The following is a 19,779-nucleotide window of genomic DNA, read 5'->3' on the forward strand; positions in this document are numbered from 1 at the left end:
CACATTCACACACCAGAAAACGCTCAACTGTAACTGTCTCATCAATTTCAAGTTTAAATCTATCCTAACTGACTTAAGAAATCAAATTGTTCACAGCTGAGAGGCAGGAGTTTTGTGTGCTCCGGTTTATGCTGCATGTAAGCTCTGAGAATAAAAGAGGCATAATAGGATGAGAATCAATTATTTCTATCCACACAGTTAAGTAAGTTCACCAATTGCTTTTTCATTAAGTGAATTCACCAGTTGCTTTTTCAGTCAACAAGCATTAAGAGCCTATTATTTTCCAGGTATTGATACACTCTTCTAGGGTATGTAGTTGCAGCTATATACTTCTAGGGTTGATTTACAATGCAGTATCTGAAACATGTTCATAGTTTTATCTAATAATTATTACTCACCATGATTCTTCTCTTTAACAACAATAACACATGTTCAGTGATTACAATAATGCCAAACACAGTGCCAATTGTTTTATCACATTTACTCTTCATAACATTTATATAAAGAAAGGATTATAATCACCATTTTACCAGATGAGGAGAAAAGACGCGGAAAGGATATTTAGCTTGCCCAAGGCCACCCAGTCAATAACCACGAAAGCTGAAATTTAAATGAAGTCTGTCTAATGTGTCTAAAGTGTTGTCTCTAAACCAGTGCTATTCAAAGTCTGGTCCTCCATAGACTGGAAGCATCAGCAGCACCTGGGAGCTGGCTAGAAATGCAGAACCTGCTGAATCATACTTTTAGGGAGCGGGACCCAGCCATCTAAGTTTAACCAAGCCCTCCATGTGACTCTTACACATGCTAAAGATTGATAAGCACTGCTCTAAACCACTACACTATACATACTACTCAGTCTCCCTAATTCATAACTTACTAATGGTGTTAAGTCAGATTATTGCTCACTTGTATTTAATAAATGCATTTAACCATCATCACAGTTGAGTTTTTGGTCGAATTCTATGGTTAATTAAAATTCAACTCTGTGCCATATCCTTTAAGCATGGCGACTATTCATCCTAATCTTCCTGGACAATCCCATTAAGCCTGCTGTCATGATGTAATTATTAACACTGGTCTCTTTCACTCTCAGAAGTGCCACAGTTTGAACCATTAATCCTGCGGTGGTCCTGGCTAAAAGGCACTACTATAAGGGCAGTCCCTCCCCCCACCTTATGTCCTACCATGCACCCTCACCTCTATGCTCTAGCTACAATAATGGCCTTCTCTCGGTTCCTTCAAAATCTCAAACTCGCTTGTGATATAAGGTTTTAGTATTTCTGTTCCCTCTTCTTAGGAGGCTCTTCCTCTAGATCTCAGATGATATACTCCTCCTTAATGGTACCTGAGGATGAGCTGGTGGTAGGAGCAGTCGGCCCTGCTTATAGGCAATTTTGAGATGTACTGTTGGTAGAGAACTGTAAAACAGTAACAAAACCAACTTGAAGTCAGTTCAGTCTACTTTTTATTTATCACTCTGCACCAGCAATTTTAAATAATGTTAGTGATAAAATGTTGTTTCTACCAAAATATGCTTTTCTACCAAAATATGTTGTTATTTGTCCTTCAATAAACATTATATTCTACATGAAAGCTAATTTGGAGAACTCTAGTTATATAGTCGGCCCCCAACAGACACAGTCATAAATACTTGAATGCATTTCAAGAGTAAGTTCCTAATAGATTCAGAATAGTTGTAAGTCACTTTGGGTACAGTTTGTGACTCCAACTCCTTAGTTGCTATATACTCAATAGACTACATCAAAAACAGATTCAAAATTCCTACACAAACAATAGATTCAAGATTGTGTAGTACTGGCATAAGGACAGTCATATAGGTCAGGATAGAACTGAGAGTCCAAAAACAAACCTCAACTTAAAAGTGCTAATCTATTCCTTTTTCCTTTATTGTACCATAATGTTTATTTTATTTTTACCTTTTACATCAGTTTTGTAACTGGCATGATAATACACATGAGGTTCAATAAATTCTTTTTTCATTGTCTGTTTTTTTTTTAACTGGGCTTATTATCATTCTTCTTCTTGCGTGATTATTACTAAAAATAATTGTGTCTGAAGTGGAGAAGGGTGTTAACAATTATTTATCCTATGTGTCAAATATACAAGAAATGCCACTGTTGCTCCTTATTATTTAGATTTTTGCTCAAATAGTGGCATCTCAGAGACGCCTTCCCTAACCACTCTATTTAAAACAGACAACACTCCACGCTCGTTGGATGACATCAGTTTTTGCCCCATTCCCCAGCCTTATTTTCTCCAACTCTATGATTATCTGACGTTATATTATTTATTTATTGCTGTTTCCTTACTAGAATGTTAATTTATTAAAGAGTTGTCTGTCTTGCTCACCCCTGTATCCTCAATGTACGGTAAACATTCTATCAATATTTAGTGAACAAACACTAAAAATTATATATATTGGTTCAATTTATTCACATAAAAGTTTATATAATTTTATCTTTGTGCATAATTTCTGTTTTTCTCATCAGTGAGATGAACACATTGATTCTCAATCCTCTCAGCAGAGTATTTCCTGTATGGGCATTGTATTCTGCTAGAAACTTCAAAGATGTCAGAATAATCAAAACCCCTTTGTCTACGAGTCTGAAATTCAAAAAACTGTGTATGACATTTTATACCTTTGCATTATCTTCAATGAGCATTATGAGCTGTAATTCACTCGACTGAAGTGTAGATTATCCCAGAATTAATTATTCCAGTCTAGTGATAAAAACCAGCCTCATTTATTGAACCTAAATATTGCTGGACTTTGTTAAGTAGACTTCAAAACGCTTACTTCTGAAAACTTGGCCGGGCGCGGTGGCTCAAGCCTGTAATCCCAGCACTTTGAGAAGCCAAGGCGGGTGGATCACGATGTCAGGAGATTGAGAACATCCTGGCTAACACGGTGAAACCCCATCTCTACTAAAAATACAAAAAAATTAGCTGGGCGTGGTGGCGGGCGCCTGTAGTCCCAGCCACTTAGGAGGCTGCGGCAGGGGAACGGCGTGAACCCGGGAGGCGGAGCTTGCAGTGAGCTGAGATCGCGCCACCGCACTGTAGCCTGGGCAACAGAGCGAGGCTCCCTCTCAAAAAAAAAAAAAAAGAAAAGAAAATTTGACAAATTTTTATAGAAACTACTTCTGGGGGCCTGGGGTTTTTTTTTTTTTTATTATTGTTGCTTTATCTCCTTTTTACAATAATAATTGTATTTTTAAAACAAAGTAGAATTCTGTTATAATATGGTTCAATATTACAACTGTTTGGCTAGGCCACAGGTCAAATCCCATTCCCTCCACAGTATGACAATCACACATGGTATAAACTTGACCATACTGCTAGCCTTCAACTCCTTTGTTAGTCATGTGCTAGGATATGAGAGTTAAGATAAAAGGATATTACTATGTGTACAGATATGTTTGTGTAATATTCATGTTAGGCTTCCAACATAATGAAATATTCTTTGGAACATTGTTCCAAAGAGTCTTCTGAATAATAAATGCAGTAAATTTAGGTGTTTGTATAAGGATCCTCAACTACTTAACCAAACTAAAGGCTGGATTGTAGAGCCTTGAATCTGCAGGTAGAATGCCCATATTCACATCTCCAATGTACCACTCACTAGCTGCATGACACTGGCCAAGTTACTTATCCTCTCAATACCTCCGTTTTATTGCCTTTACAATGCGGATAATAATAGTACCCACATCAAGAGATGGTGATAATTAAATGAGTTAATCCATGTGGAGTACTTAGAACAGAGCTTGTTACACGGAACACTACCAAAAAGTGCCAGCCATTGTTTTTGAGTTGAAAGGGAAAGCCATTTAAAATTAGTCTTAGTCATCATAATACACCAATTAAAAATAAAAGGATACAATCTCATACATTTTAATATAAAATTAGTAGGAAGACTTCATTTCAACTTCAAGCTTTCCATGTATAATTATATTTTATTCACACAAAGAAATGACTTTGCGAGGGTAACATTTGTGCAGAAGCCTAATAGATGCAAGATTGTTTTCTTATACTGTTGTAACCTAGGCGAAAAAAAGAGTCCATGGCCCTCCTGCTAAGTTTAGACTAGACGCTTTTCATGAACAGTCACATCTTTCTTCATTAAACTGTTTTTTAATGGCCCTTTTGATGACTGCCAGTTTCCTCCACAATAAAAGAAGTTCTGACCTGTGAATTCATTTTTTCAATCCAGTAACAATTTTGAATACATTAACTAAGCATCATGGACCAAATAAGGAGCCAATTAGTTGTATTTTCCATCATCTGAATAAAATAAGAATAAATCAACTTCATCACTAAACTTAAAAGGTTGTCTTCATTGGCAAAGAAGTCTATTTTGTTCTGCCAACTCAAGTTCCTTTTGGAGAGTAAGAAAGTTGGGTTATCTGTGACCTGAAACCAACTGAGTTTCACTTTCCTTTTCCCTTTGGGAAGGCTAGTCAAGGGAGCTCGTACCATTCTGCAGTAGCACTACACACAAGATTACTTTAAAAACTTCTTAGAGCACTAACTAAAAATTATAACCCCGCACAGTATTTTCATAAGTAGATGCTATTTATTTTTCCTTCTTCATTTATTCTTTATTTTCCTTTCTCGCTCATCTAGATATTGGGATGATGTGACGAACGCATCTACTCACCAAGCTATCATCTTTGGTAAATAGACCTCACAGATAAATCAACTTATCAGCTAGTTACGACAAGCCAGAAAAGAGACAACCATGAGTGAGTCTGTAATCTTAGTGCAAACACTCTCCAACCATGTTTGTTTTTTGTGAAAGTGCATCCTTTCCCCTCAAGCATTTAGTTTTTGGTAGAGGTCAGCTTAAAAATATTGCAAGAAACACACACACCAAACACATCACGATTGTGTGCCTCTTGAGTGAGTGGGTACATCAAGCCTAACAAGAAATAAGGTTCATCCTACGGATGCTTATTGGAAAAGGATATCTCATTTTTGGCATTTTCATGTGCACCTTTGTGGGAGGGTGGTTTCAAAGGAGAAAATGAAATACAACTTGTAACTTGAAATGTGTCACTATAGCTTGGGAGATTTTTATATCATAAAATTAAAAATAAAATTGGGATGCATTATGTATTTACAATCAAATGTTTAAATGTATATACAGTATATTTTTCCTCTTAAAATTGTATCTTTAGAGTCAGATGGCCTTTCATTTTCCTAATTATTTGCTTACATTGTTGCTAATGTATCATAATGCATAAAAGCTCTAAAAATATCCTGAACTGAAAATATTTCTACAGTTGTTGCTTTTATAGGATTCACTTTTAAAGAAAGTAGAGGAACAAGACACCTAATTATACAAAGTAAAGATAAGTAATAAGCAATTTTATGTTTAAAAGCTGCTAATTAACTGGGCAGCAATTAAAGAGACTACAAAAACCTCAGTTTTAATACTCACAGGTTTTTATTATGAATATTTGTTCTGTTGCATATTTTTCTGTCAGATCAAGTCTCCAAGTGTGGAATGGGCTCCTGCCAGGTATCTAAAAATCTATTGTTCAAAAATCTTAATTATAAGAAAGTAAACAAAGAGTGGGTTGAAGCAGTGCAGAGTTCTAATGAGTTAATGTAACAAAATTCAAGCAAAGTCAACTGTCTTTAAAGCCAGCAGGCTCAGCTCTGACAGTCATCCATCAAACTGAAGGTCTCCTTAATAAATGCCAATTACAGGGCATATATGCACAAACGTGGCTAGCATAAGCCATAGGATCATTTCCTTCCGAGAAAATTAGTAACCAAGAAAACACCCAGGCAGTGCAAACAACCGGCCCACCCGACAGTAAGGCTTGTCCCTGATCAGAATACTAACCAGCATTATTTCTTTCTCACTCTCTCTCTCTCTCTTTTCAACTTAGGAAAAGTTCAGAACCACACAGAATTTTGTTTGGGGTTACACAAATTCCTTCACAATTTGTATAGAAGTCTAACATAACTTTTTAAAAGCCATGACATGCCCATAATGTATACAGAGTCTCTGACTTCCGCCGTAAGCGAGGCTTTTTCCTAACTTAATCATACTCAAATTTCACCCCTTTTAAAGATCCTGATTCAAAAATGTTCATTCATTCTCCACAGTCCACAAATTTATACCATCTCTTCCTGTGGTATTTTATGTGCATAAATTAAAAAAGAATGGCCTCCAATGAGGATTAAAAGGTTGAAAAAAATCATAGACTTTCTAAATTTAGGTTCATTTTTCTTATTTTAACTCTCAAAATATGTGTGTTAACAAAACATATATATATATATTTTCTGCAGTCTTATGAAATAATCCTTTCACATTAACTTTCCTACCTAGGGGAAATGCTGGAGCAACTCAGATAGGAAGTTACATCCTAAGTTTAAGACCACGTCACCGTGTAACCCAGCAAATGTGAAAAACACATATAGGAGAACTCTTGAGAAATATCTAAAATATATTCCACTGGTATGTTATTAGCTCTTACTGTAGAACTCACACTACTATATGAATCCCAACTTTCAAAAACGTTTCTGCTGCCTTTTTTGTTATCCACCTGGCCAGACACTGAGCCCATCCCCAAACAGGTTTCTTGGAGCCATTTGATGACATCAGGGGAGGGGAGGAGACTTTCTTAGAGAGTAAGGCCACAGATCTTTCGTCAGAAGGCAAAGGCTCAAATTTTATACCACAGCACTACTTCTTCAGTGGGAATAGGTGGGTTTTCAAAAAGAAGGGCTGTGGCCTCCTATGATGACAGAGATAACTAATGGAGTAAATGAAAACATTCATGTTTGATATTTTTATGCAAATGGATTAAAATAGTCTGCTTTAGCCCCAAGTTGATGTCTTATCTAATTGCCCTTTAAAGTGACATCTTCCATCGCACATGTGGACCCGTGCTAAATTCATTTATTTCATCTTGCCTGAAATTATGATGAATGGTCTAAGCTCTATTCAATTATTTAAAATGTGCAAAGAAACAGAAACAATGAAACTGGCAAACCCCTCTACATTCTTAGGAACAATTTAGGCTAATTAGCATCAACTTCTCCCCCATTCATCATACCCCTTTAGAAATATAAACAAACTGTCAGCTGTAACCTAACAAACAGATCACTGAGCTACTTAACACAAATTATTCTTACATGAAAAGCTCCTTCTCAGGCAATATTCTCCTTTAGGGCATCTGGGAAGCTGAGCTATTAAAATTGAAGACATATGTTCCAGTCAAACTCAACTCCCGGATTGTAATGATTGCTGTTGTGACAGTTTTCAGTCAGCATACTTGCTGCTGGCAACACAGCACCAAGCTTGAGCAAAGCAAAAGTAAAATGGAATGATGCAAGCAGCGCCCTGGATGTGGAGGATGCCTCCTCGCACTTCCCATCGCCCTGTAGTTGGTGGGTCTCAACACTGGTGACATGCTGTTGCAGCTCAAAGCTGTGCTTAGTTTGGTTTGGGGACAATAAAGGAGAGGAAGGTGACAAGACTGTGGATGTCAACGTGTTATTTTTCACTACATCCTATGAGGCTAGTGCTACTTAGCTTTCAATATTTCATTGAAGCCAATAAATCTTGGCCTATCATTTCAGAGAAGCTAGAAAAGATACAGTTAGAAGGGTCCCAGTTGAGAAAAACATAGCTTTCCAAAAGATTAGGCATGTCCCCTCAAACAGTACTTAAAAACCGAGTTCTTTCCTTTCAATTAAGAGAAATAAAAACAACGTGTTTACCCCTTTACATACTAGACCTCTGTGGGTAAAGCCCTGTCCTGATATTAAACCAAGATAGTGTTTTCTTTATTGTTTAAATATAGTCACATGTACAGTTGATTCTAATTATCCGCACTAGTTAGGTCCAATAAAGTTGTGGTGGACACTGCATTAGCCACCACTGAACCCACTGCTCCTAGGGAAAATAGGAGTTAAGTTCCTATGTGTCTCTGGTCACAACATTTTCATCAATTGATCAATATATAATCTTACTTTATATATTCTGTTTCTGTTTAAAGACACCTTACTTAATATATACTTTTGATTTACTGACATAGAACTCACAACCAATGGCACTATAACTCAAGCCTGAACAAAGCTTACCTGACACACAGATTTTCTCATAAGGCACATCTTGCCTTTAGAAACAATAGACAATGGGCCGGGTGCGGTGGCTCACACCTGTAATCCCAGCACTTTGGGAGGCCGAGGCGGGTGGATCATGAGGTCAGGAGATCGAGACCAGCCTGGCTAACACGGTGAAACCCCATCTCTACTAAAAATACAAAAAATTAGCTGAGTGTGGTAGCATACACCTGTAGCCCCAGCTACTTGGGAGGCTGAGGCAGGAGAATCGCTTGAACCCAGGAGGTGAAGCTTGCAGTGAACCGAGATTGCACCACTGCACTCCAGCCTGGATGACAGAACGAGACTCTGTCTCAAAAAAAAAGCAATACACAACACTTCTGCACAGTGGCTTGGGGGCCATTTTAAACAGTAAAATCATGAACAAAAAAGCCCCAACACATAGCACTAAATAGACTGCAAAAAGGACCTTGTTTACAGTATGACAACTGAAACAGGAAGGCAGAGTATCACCTTGTTCAGCTGGGAACATGTGCCTTAGGTGATGCAAATTTTCCATCACTTTGCACACGTCTGTGAATGACTGAGAAAGAACCATAAGTATTGATTTGGGGGTTACAAACAAATTTTAGCAAGTAGGCAAATTCACAAACATGATATCTGCAAATAATGAGCATCAACTGTGTGTACATTCATGCATATTTTCTCCTCTCTGATTTCCCACTGAAAGCCTCTGAGTTATTTCCCTCACTAAGCAAGGGTTGGCCAGGCGCAGTGGCTCACGCCTGTAATCCTAGCACTCTGGGAGGCCAAGGCGGGCAGATCATTTGTGGTCAGGAGTTTGAGATCAGCCTGGGCAACATGGCAAAACCCTATCTTTATAAAAATACAAAAATTAGCCAGGCATGGTTGTGCATGCCTGTAGTCCCAGTTACTAGGGAGGCTGAGGCGGGGGGATCATTTGAGCCTGGGATGTGGAAGTTGCAGTGAGCCAAGATCATGCCATTGTACTCCAGCCTGGGTGACAGAACAAGACCCTGTCTCTCTTATTATTATTTTTTTTTAAGTATAGCAAGGGTCATTGTTTGAAAGCCTAGCCAAGTCTTCAGAAGCTAACTATAAAGTAGGTAGCCACAGAATTCCTTGTAACATGGTAAGCCAAAAAGCCTTTCAAATATGTTCCTTTTCTTTAGCATCCTAGAAATATAAACCTTAATGGCACCTATAGCTACTGCAGTAATAGTATGAATGCACATTACAGCCAATCCTACACAGTACCATGTCTATACCCTATTGAAGCACTTGGATTACTGTTATTTGCTGTAGTAGACAGTAGTTGTTGCTGGTATCCATCTCCTCCCTCCTCCTACCTACCTAGGCTTCTGATTTCCCCCCAGTGTTGTTTAGGTAGGGTTGTTTCTCGAGGTGGATTATTGGCTTTTAAGCCAATTAGTGCATGTCATCCCTAAACCACAGGGATTTCTTTAGGGATGAGCCCATGACTCTGTCTGGGCTAATGACACATAAGGAGATATTTGCTAAGCCATTTCTGGAAAGAAATGGTTCCTCTCTGGGAGAACTATGGTGGAGCCAGCTTCAGGATGGTGCAGGCACTATGGAAAGTGGAGCAGAAAAACAAGGAAAATGGGTCCTGGGTGATATTGCTGAGCTACTGGAAAAAGACTCAAATTTATCCCACCTATTTTTTTAATTTTTCAATTAAATAGATAATAAGTAGTCTTCATTGTTTAAGGCAACATGGGTGAGGTTCTGTTTTTCTTGTACCCAAGAAAATTCTGATATATTTACATGCTAGTTTTCCCGCCTGCTCCATGACATTTACACACACCACACACACACCCCCCCCGACCCCCTGCCCCCCCCACACACACACGGGGAGAGAGAGAGAGAATTCCTTGAATTATCTTTTGTCCATCTTTTTTAAATGCTCTACTTCCTGCTATCATGACTGATGTATATATAGCAACTATTGATAAATATATTGAATTCAATTCAAGGGGGAACATCTTCCATGGATGTAAAATAATAAACAGTGTACCACATTAACCAGAGTAAGATTAGCTAAGATGGCTGCTATCATATTGCTGCCCACTGATGAGAACAAAGTTCTCATTATATTCACCTTAAGTATAAAGTGTTTCAAGGATAAAATGTTAATACATCCAATCAAGAACGATTTTTTAGTTTATCAAATAAAATTACAAATATAACATAATCTTTCTCCTGCTCACCCCACAATGCAGAATAATTTATGAATACTTTTTCTTTAGTATCCTTAACTCCAGTTTCTCTGGATTAGGAAAATGAATAGAACTGAATGTTACCCAAGCTTCATTCATAAATATAAAGCAGTATGGCAACTTTTTAAAGTTTCCGCCTAGTCTTTTCTTTCTCTATGGGTGGTTTTCACAACCATGATTATTTGTGGATGCAAAACTGTGTGTATAATAAATTGCAACTGCAATTGACTAACCTCAGAAGACTGACACGTGACTAATTACTCCCACAGGTGGCCAACTGCTTTGGCAATTAGCCCATTGTGGGCAAAATTCATTGCGTGTAAGAAAGAGGCTTCCTTTTCAAAATATCCACACCTACTTTTTGGGGGATGAATGGAGGGGAGAGAACTAACATGGAGAAAAGTGGGGGGAGGATGAAGGAATAAGGGGCAGATGGAAAAATTAATGATTTCTTTAACAAACAAACCATTTAATCTGAATTTCTCTCCAACGTGGTGGGATTCTACCCAAACACCCTCCCAGCCCCCTTAAAACCTAAGTAGTAACTTAAAGAGAGGTCTGGCCATTTGCTAAACATTTAAAATAACTTTAATGTCATCTGGCACGATCCCATGTTTTCTCTTTAGCTTATCATATACATTTCAGAAAGGTTTGAGTGACATGGTGGCAATTTTGAAGACTCTATTTTAGCCCATTCCTCAGAGCATATAGCAAATAGCATAAATGGGTCATGTCTGAATGTACTTTTTAAAAGTTCATTATCTGCGGTTATGCAATGTCATTAGCTTCCTATTAAAATGTCCCTAAGCCCTAGATAACATTGCTACATCATAGCAATGTGAACAAGTGTGGAGTTTAGACTTTAAAGATTTCCTTCCATGACAGAATTTAATCAGGAATTACATAATTTTTCTAAAGATCTAGATAGTCATCCTGTGATCAATCTCCACTCACCAGAGTCAGGTCTCTTGGAAGATAAGACTAGTAGCATAGCAACAATCAGACACAAAAAGGTGCCTTACACACCAGACTTGAAAATAATTGGATTCTTTATTGCCATCCAGCTAAGATGATGCCTATTAATATGGAAAAAATTAAAATATTTGATAATGCCCAGTTTGAGGAGAATGGGGAGACAACAGCACTCACATACTCTGTACTGAGAACAAAAATTGGAGGGAAGTTTGGAAGTATCTGTCAAAATGTAAAACCAAATGTGTTTGGCCCATCAATTTCTCCTCTAGGAGAAATTGTGCAGCAAGTTTGTACACATACACATACATACTTACATTCACATTCACATATATATACACAAATACACACAATCACATGCAAACATGCAGACTTATACACAGATACACACACACGTGACTCTAGATGAATAGTCCGCTTTACAGGGTGCTCACTGAAGCATGGTTGGTGATAGCCAAAAAAAAAAAAAAAAAACTGCAAACAAGTTAAATATCACCAGTAGCAGCTGGCTCAATAAACTATGGTATATGGTACACAGAATGAAGTCAAATACTGGTACCCAGGGTACAAAATTTCAGTTGGATAGGAGGAACAAGTTCACAACACCTATTGTACAACATGGTGGCTGTAGTTAATAGCAGTGCATTGTATTTTTGAATATTGCTAAGAGATTAAATTTGGGGTATTCTCACCACACACACACACAAAAAGTAAGTATGTGAAGTGATATATATGTTAATTGGCTTAAATTGGCCATTCCACAATGTACACATATTTGAAAACAACATATTGTACATGATAAATGATTTTTATCAATTAAAATAAATAAATATTATTTAAAACATATAAGCTCTATGAGAGTGAGAATTTTGTCTGTTTTGATCACTGCTATATCACCATGGTTTAGAATAGGTTTGTCACATATGTACTCAATAAATAGCTGAATTTGAATAACTACACTATTCGGCCAGGTGTGGTGGCACATGCCTGTAATCCTGGCACAGCGGGAGGCCAAAGAGGGTGGATCACTTGAGGTCAGGAGTTCGAGACCAGCCTGGCCAACATGGTGAAACCCTGTCCCTACTAAAAATACAAAAATTAACCAGGAATGGTGGTACACGCCTGTAAGCCCAGCTACTTGGGAGGCTGAGGCAGGAGAGTCACTTGAACCTGGGAAGTGGAGGTTGCAATGAGCCTGGATTGTGCCACTGAACTCTAACGTGGGTGACAGAGCAAGACTCCATCTCGACAAACAAACAAACAAATAAATAAATAAATAACTACACTATTCAGTAAAAACAAACTTCAGAAAAGGCATGAATAAAAAATATATAAATGCCTGGTATGGTGGCTCACACTTATTAATCCCAGCACTTTGGGAGGCTGAAGCAGGAGGATTGCTTGCTTGAACTCTGGAGTTTGAGACAAGCCTGGGCAACATAGCAAGAACTCATCTCTACTAAAACATAAAAAAGTTAGCCAAGCGAGATACCCTGTCTTTAAAAAAAATGTATATATATATATACACACACACACACACACACACACACACAAAACACTTTGACCAGGTGATCAAAATTAGCATCATAAATGAAACGTATATAAACATCATGGGCCTCAGGTTGTGGATATTTTAAAAGAACACATCACTTATGTATGTGATACTCCACCAAAGAGTGCATAGTCAGTAGCTAACTAGGAAGAGACATCAGACAAACCCAAAGTGAGAAATATTCTATTAAATTGTTCAAAAATGTCAACATTATAAATAATAACAAAAGAGTGAAGAACAGTTCCAGATTAAGAGGGACTAATTGAAATATATCAACTAAATGCTATACATGACTCTAGACTATATAACAGGTACAGAGAGGAAAAAAATACTATAAAGTGCATTATTGGATCAATCTTACAAAAGTATTGCATCAATGACAAATGCATTGCTGATTTATTGAAGTTGATAACAGAATTGTAGTTATAAACAGTCTTAGTATACTGTCTTTGTCCTTGATCTTTGAGATTTTGATTATTATATGCCTTGGGGTAGTCTTATTCGGGTTGAATCTGCTTCGTATTCTTTTACTTTCTTGGACCTGGATATTTATATATTTCTCTAGGTTTGGAAAGTTCTCTGTTATTATTTCTTTGAATAAACTGTCTACCCTGATGTCTTTTTCCTACATCCTCTTTAAGGCCAATAATTCTTAGATTTGTCCTTTTGAAGCTGTTTTCTAGATCTTGTAAACACTTTGTTCCTTTTCATTAATTTCTTTTTTCTCCTCTGTGTATTTTCAAATAGCCAGTCTTCAAGCTCAGTAATTCTTTTTTTCTGCTTGATCAGTTCTGTTTCTGAGACACTCTGATGTATTTTTCAGTTTGTCAACTGAATTTTTTTCAGCTCCAGGATTTCTGTTGATTTTTTTATTATATCAATCTCTGTTAAATTTCTCTGATCGAATTTTGAATTCCTTTTCTGTGTTATCTTGTAGTTGGTTGACTTTCCTCAAAACAGCCATTTTGAATTACCTGTCTGAGAGGTCTCATATCTCTGTCACCTCAGGATTGGTCAGTCATAGCTTATTTAGTCTGTCTAGTGAAGTCATATTTTCCTGAATGTTCTTGATGCTTGTGGACATTTGTTAATGTCTGGGCATTGAAGAGCTAGGTATTTATTCCAGTCTTTGCAGTCTGCCCTTGTTTGTACCTGTCATTCAAAGGGCTGATTTTTTTTTTTAATTTTGGTTCTTACGAAAGTGCTTTTTTTTATTCTAACTTTTATTTAGTTTTTTTGTTTTTTTGAAACAAGGTCTCACTCTGTTGCCCAGGCTGGAGCGCAGTGGCGCTATCTTGGCTCACTGCAGCCTCCACCTCCTGGGTTCAAGAGATTCTCCCGCCTCAGCCACCTGAGTAGCTGAAATTACAGGTGTGCACCACCCTGCCCAGCTAATTTTTGTATTTTTAGTAGGGACAGCATTTCACCATGTTGCCCAAGCTGGTCTTGAACTCCTGAGCTCAAGCGATCTGCTCACCTCGGCCTCCCAAAGTGCTAGGATTATGACGTGAGCCACCACACCTGGCCAAAAGTGTTTTCTTGCATTAAGGGTTGTTCAATTTGATGTTCCTGGGGGAGGTAGGCAATTGTTGAAGGGTTCTATTTGGCCATCTTGTTCTGTCTCATAAATATCCATATTCTCAGGAAAAACACCCTGAAATATTTAGGGGTCAAAGGCTACAATGTTTGCAACTTACTCTCAAATGATTCAGACAAAAATAATATCAGGCCGGGCATGCTGGCTAACACCTGTAATCCCAGCACTTTGGGAGGTCAAGGCAGGTGGATCGCCTGAGGTCAGGAGTTCGAGACCAGCCTGGCCAACATGGTGAAACCCCATCTCTACTAAAAATACAAAAAATTAGCCAGGCACGGTGGCAGACACCTGTAATCCAAGCTACTCGGGAGGCTGAGGCAGGAGAATCGCTTGAACCCGGAAGGTGGAGGTTGCAGTGAGCCGAGATCACACCATTGCACTTCAGCCTGGGCAACAAGACTGAAATTTATCTCAAAAAAAAAATCAATCAATAGATGGATGGATATATCGATAGGTAGCTATAGAGAAGAAATGATAAAGCAAATGGGGCAAAATGTCAACAGCAGTGAATCCAGGTAAAAAGTTCCTTTTACGGTTCTTACAACTTTTTTGTAAGTTTCAATGTTTTTCCAAATAAAATCTTTTTTAAAGATATACATGCAATTTCAGGAAGTATATACCAAAAACAGTTCACAGTATTTACCTCTAGGGAATGGGGATAGAGGGTTTTTGGCAGGTGGGACGGAGTAAGATTGTTGAGAGGCAGAGGGACTCAGCTTTCATCTAATGTCTTTCTCTACTGTCATAACTTAGCCTGAGCTAAGTTTGTAATTAGAATGACTAATTAATTTTAAAACAGCAGTGTATAGAGTCCTAGAAAGTGTAGCCTTTGGAGACAGATAGATCTTGGCTGAAATCCTGTCAGTTCCCACTTTACTCAGGGTGTGGAATTCCTTAAAAGATCTGGTTTCTAGTCCCAGCTTTGCCACTAACTCACTGGGAAATGTTAGGCAGGATATTTCACCTCTCTGGGCTTCAAGTCTTTTAAGAGTCTACAAAATAAGAAGTTAACCATGATTTCTTTCCAAGCCAATTTTTGCTATAAAAGAAGTTTGGTTTTCCAGGATATTATCTGCTTTAACAGGAAGAGTTCTTCTGAATTGTATAGCTCACATGAAGAAAAGATGATTTGCTATTTCCTGGGCTGATGACTATTACCTAATTGATTCTCCTAATAGGACGATAGATAGATGGATAGATAGATAGATAGATAAATAGATAGATAGATAGATAGATAGATAGATAGATAGATTTTTTTTTTTTTTTTGAGACAAAGTCTCATTCTGTCACTCAGGCTGGAGTGCAATGGCACGATCTCGGCTCACTGCAGCCTCCACCTCCTGGGTTCAGGCAATTCTCCTGACTCAGCCTCTGGAGTAGCTGGGATTACAGGCATGCACCACTGCACCTGGCTAATTTTTGTATTTTTAGTAGAGACGGGGTTTCGCCATGTTACCAGGCTGGTCTTGAACTCCTGACCTCAAGTGAGCTGCCTGCCTCGGCCTCCCAAAGTGCTGGGATTACAGACATAAGCCACCATGCCCAGCCGGACTTAAAAATTTTTTTAACCTCTGGAATTGAGACCACATTGATTTGTAATAATTTGGGCTTCCCCAAAGTCAGGAGCCAAGAGCATATAAAATCCTTTTCTTGCACCTTCTCCTCCCTACCTTCCCCAGGGAGCATTTCTCAGCCTTTTCTTTGTGTGTCTACCTAAAATCCTCCTGGGGCGACCATCAGAGAGTTTCTAACCAAGGAGGGCCCTGTTCTCACATCTCTTTCCCCCTAACATTTAAACCCGTACTTTGCTGGAAGGAAATTTAATCCATATGCTTCTGAGTAATTTATACTTAACACATCAAAATATTCCGTTGTAACAGTCATTTGTTGTCTCAATCATCCTCCTGGGTCTTTTCAAGGGCTTTTGTTCTTAGTAGTCAATTTAGTAGTCAAAAATGGAATTTGAACTCCAGAAGGATAGTTCCTTATCCTTATTATTCCTCACCCATTTTGGTAGACCCTGCCAGGATGTTCCCCCCACCCCCTCAACACCGACTCCCCCTCACCCAGGTAAGAAAGTCTTTGTTCTAATACACGTTTACTTTCTTCTATTTATAGAATAAGAATGTTAGTTACTATTTGCTGTGCACCAACAATGGCAGGCTCCATACCGGGAACTTTAAATGTATCTTTAACCTTCGCATTGAGTGAGGTAAGCATAATATTTTCCTCCTTTTCCAGATTCAGAACCCGGAGCTCTGAGAGAGTAAGTGATTTTCCTAAAATCATATGGGTGGTAAGAACCTAGGTGTTACTAACTCCAAATACCACATTTACTCTTTATATATTAAATTTATATTTAAAATTAAATTTAAACAAATGGTACTCCAACTTCCACAGCTGGAGGCCTTGCTAGCTGTTCTTCACATCCTCCTCTCCCTGGCAATTTCTATTCATTCCAGCTCAAATGCCACCACCTCTATGTTTTTTTTATTTGTTTGTTTGTTTTCTTTTGTTTTTTTTTTTGAGATAGAGTCTCACTCTGTTGCCCAGGCTGGAGTGCAGTCACACAATTTCAGCTCACTGCAACCTTCGCCTCCCAGGTTCAAGAGGTTCTCCTGCCTCAGCCTCCTGAGTAGCTAGTACTACAGGCATGCACCATCACACCCAGCTAATTTTTGTATTTTTAGTAGAGATGGGGTTTCACCATGTTGGCCAGGCTGGTCTCGAACTCCTGACCTCAGGTGTTTCCCCACCTTGGCCTCCCAAAGTGCTGAGATTACAGGTGTGAGCCACCATGCCTGGCTGCCACCACCTCTATGAAGGCTTCCCCCTTTGCTGTCTTACACATCCTTCTTTGTCCCACTTACCACACTTCAATATAATCATGTGTTCAGGGTTACTCTCATTCATCTAGATCATCCTAACACCCAACCCAAAGTAGATGTTTAATTGAGGTATCTCAACTGGAATATTTCTTACTTAAGACTGAGGTAGAAATGTCATTCATTGGTTCATTCAAATTAATTCTAGGCACTAGGAACATGGCAAGTTAAAACAAGCAGATCACTTCTACACCCAACACCATCCAGGTTTAGAGCCAAGTTCTCCATCCCTATGGACTACACGTAGATATCCTCTTGGAAGGACAGATCAGTAGAGAACAGCTGCACATGGAGACAGCACAATGTAGTGGGTCAAGTGGGTGATTCTGGAGTCAGTCCACCTGCCTGGGCAATTTACTTAACCTCAGATTCCATATGAGTGGAATTAGGAAAATAATACCTATTATTGGGTGACTGGGGGGTTGTAGAACACAATTTATATTGCAGACATTACATGTAAACTTAGAATAGTGCCTGAAACTTAGGGTTCAATAAATATTAGCTATTATTATCATTCTCTGTCTCACCCAGCCCATTTGTTTCTCTTTTGCTGACAGCCGACTTACCTAGCAATTATAAACTAAGAAATTAAATAAAATAATCTAATATGATGATTTCACAGATGTACTATCTTGCATAACTATAAAGTTTGTTATACCATTATTCCATTACTGAACATTTAGTTTTATCAAATTTTTAACAACTAAAATAATATTATGACAAATGTCTTCATACATGAATATTTTTCATTTATCTGGCTTTTATACTATAAAAAATATCTGAGTTTTTAAAGCATAGGTTGGCATCTTCATCCACTGGCATTTCTTGTCATAAATGGTTTTCATTAGTAACATTGGCCAAGATTCGGGGTATATCTCACAGCTATCAAACAGGGAATAGGCTGACTAAAATCCTTTTATTGTGTATTGAAAAATAATGTGTTAATCCAACTTTAAAATGCCTAAGCCAAAGAGGTGTAATAATTTTTATACAAAACACAATTATTAGTTGAGCAGATTCTGTAATTTCTCCCAATACAGATATAACTTTTCTTTTTCACCTCTAAAATTTCCACTACAAACAGTCTATATTTTTATTTATATTTTTCTTTTTTCTTCTTCTAAGTCAGCTTACGTGACTCTGTGAGCACACAAAAGTTTTATGAGACCAAGGTCATAAACTCACTCCCTTTGCAAGTCAGCCTATTCCCTGTTTGATAGCTGTGAGATATACCCCGAATCTTGGCCAATGTTACTAATGAAAACCATTTATGACAAGAAATGCCAGTGGATGAAGATGCCAACCTATGCTTTAAAAACTCAGATATTTTTTAAAGTATAAAAGCCAGATAAATGAAAAATATTCATGTATGAAGACATTTGTCATAATATTATTTTAATTGTTAAAAATTTGATAAAACTAAATGTTCAGTAATGGAATAATGGTATAACAAACTTTATAGTCATGCAATAAATTTTAAATGATGGTTTACAAATATTTTTAAGTGAAATTACAATATAATAACTTTTTATAAAGCAGAATATAGAACCATATATATGATATGCATTTAACACATTTATACAAAAGCCCATATATGTATAGAAAATGCAATAGAAAGAAAATGCACTAAAATGTTAACATTTTAGTTGTGGTTATGTCTATGTAATTAAATGAATTATGGGTGATTTTTATTTTGTTCTTGATAAAGAAGACTGTACCAGTTCTGACTTTTATTGACTGTGTTAAATGCATTTTGTGATTCCCCTCGTTTCAGTTTCCTCATCTGTAAGATGAAGAAAATGAGAATATATGTTTCACAAATATTATGCTGCATCACATGAGTCAATGAACATAAAAATAATTAACAGATTTTAATGTAATGTTTACATATTAAATTATTGGAAAACAGTGTAACTTTATTATATGTATAAGTTAACAGCAGTTAGGACTGGAAACTGTATTTGTTCAAAAGATGTAAAATTGTAATAATGGCCAGGCGCGGTGGTTCATGCCTGTAATCCCAACACTTTGGAAAGCTGAGGGAGGCGGATCACTTGAAGTCAGGAGTTCAAGACCAGCCTGGCCAACATGGTGAAACCCCATCTCTACTAAAAATACAATAAAAAAAGCCAGATGCTGTGGCACATGCCTGTTAATCCCAGCTACTCAGGAGGCTGAGGCAGGAGAATTGCTTGAACCAGGGAGGTGGAGGTTTCAGTGAGCTGAGATCATGCCAATGCACTCCAGCCTGGGCAACAGAGAGAGACCTTGTCTCAAAAAAAAATGTTTATCCCTTTCTTCTGAGACTTTTCCTAGTCCCCTAGGTTTCCCTGTTCTTTACCTCTCCTAGCTGTTGCATTATTACTGGAAAGGCTGGGGAAATGTTAAGAAGGGTGGTAGTTTGTCTAC

The 19,779-nt window shown here is 37.8% G+C and overlaps 1 protein-coding gene and 1 long non-coding RNA gene across 4 annotated transcripts in view; both read right to left on the reverse strand.

The window, feature by feature from the left end:
* SLC25A21 (solute carrier family 25 member 21) overlaps nucleotides 1-19,779 on the reverse strand; it is a 506,267-nt gene that overhangs the window by 410,564 nt on the left and 75,924 nt on the right.
* LOC129049752 (uncharacterized) overlaps nucleotides 1-19,779 on the reverse strand; it is a 68,343-nt gene that overhangs the window by 29,385 nt on the left and 19,179 nt on the right. For both annotated transcript variants that reach the window (XR_010136965.1, XR_010136966.1), the window contains exons 4-6: nucleotides 11,319-11,440; nucleotides 7,171-7,224; nucleotides 5,462-5,546 (exon numbers count right to left, since the gene is read on the reverse strand). This is a non-coding gene — a long non-coding RNA (uncharacterized LOC129049752). The remainder of the gene's footprint in view (nucleotides 1-5,461; nucleotides 5,547-7,170; nucleotides 7,225-11,318; nucleotides 11,441-19,779) is intronic.

The sequence above is a fragment of the Pongo abelii genome, chromosome 15 (genome assembly GCF_028885655.2).
Source record: "Pongo abelii isolate AG06213 chromosome 15, NHGRI_mPonAbe1-v2.0_pri, whole genome shotgun sequence".
NCBI classification, from domain to species: Eukaryota; Metazoa; Chordata; class Mammalia; order Primates; family Hominidae; genus Pongo; species Pongo abelii.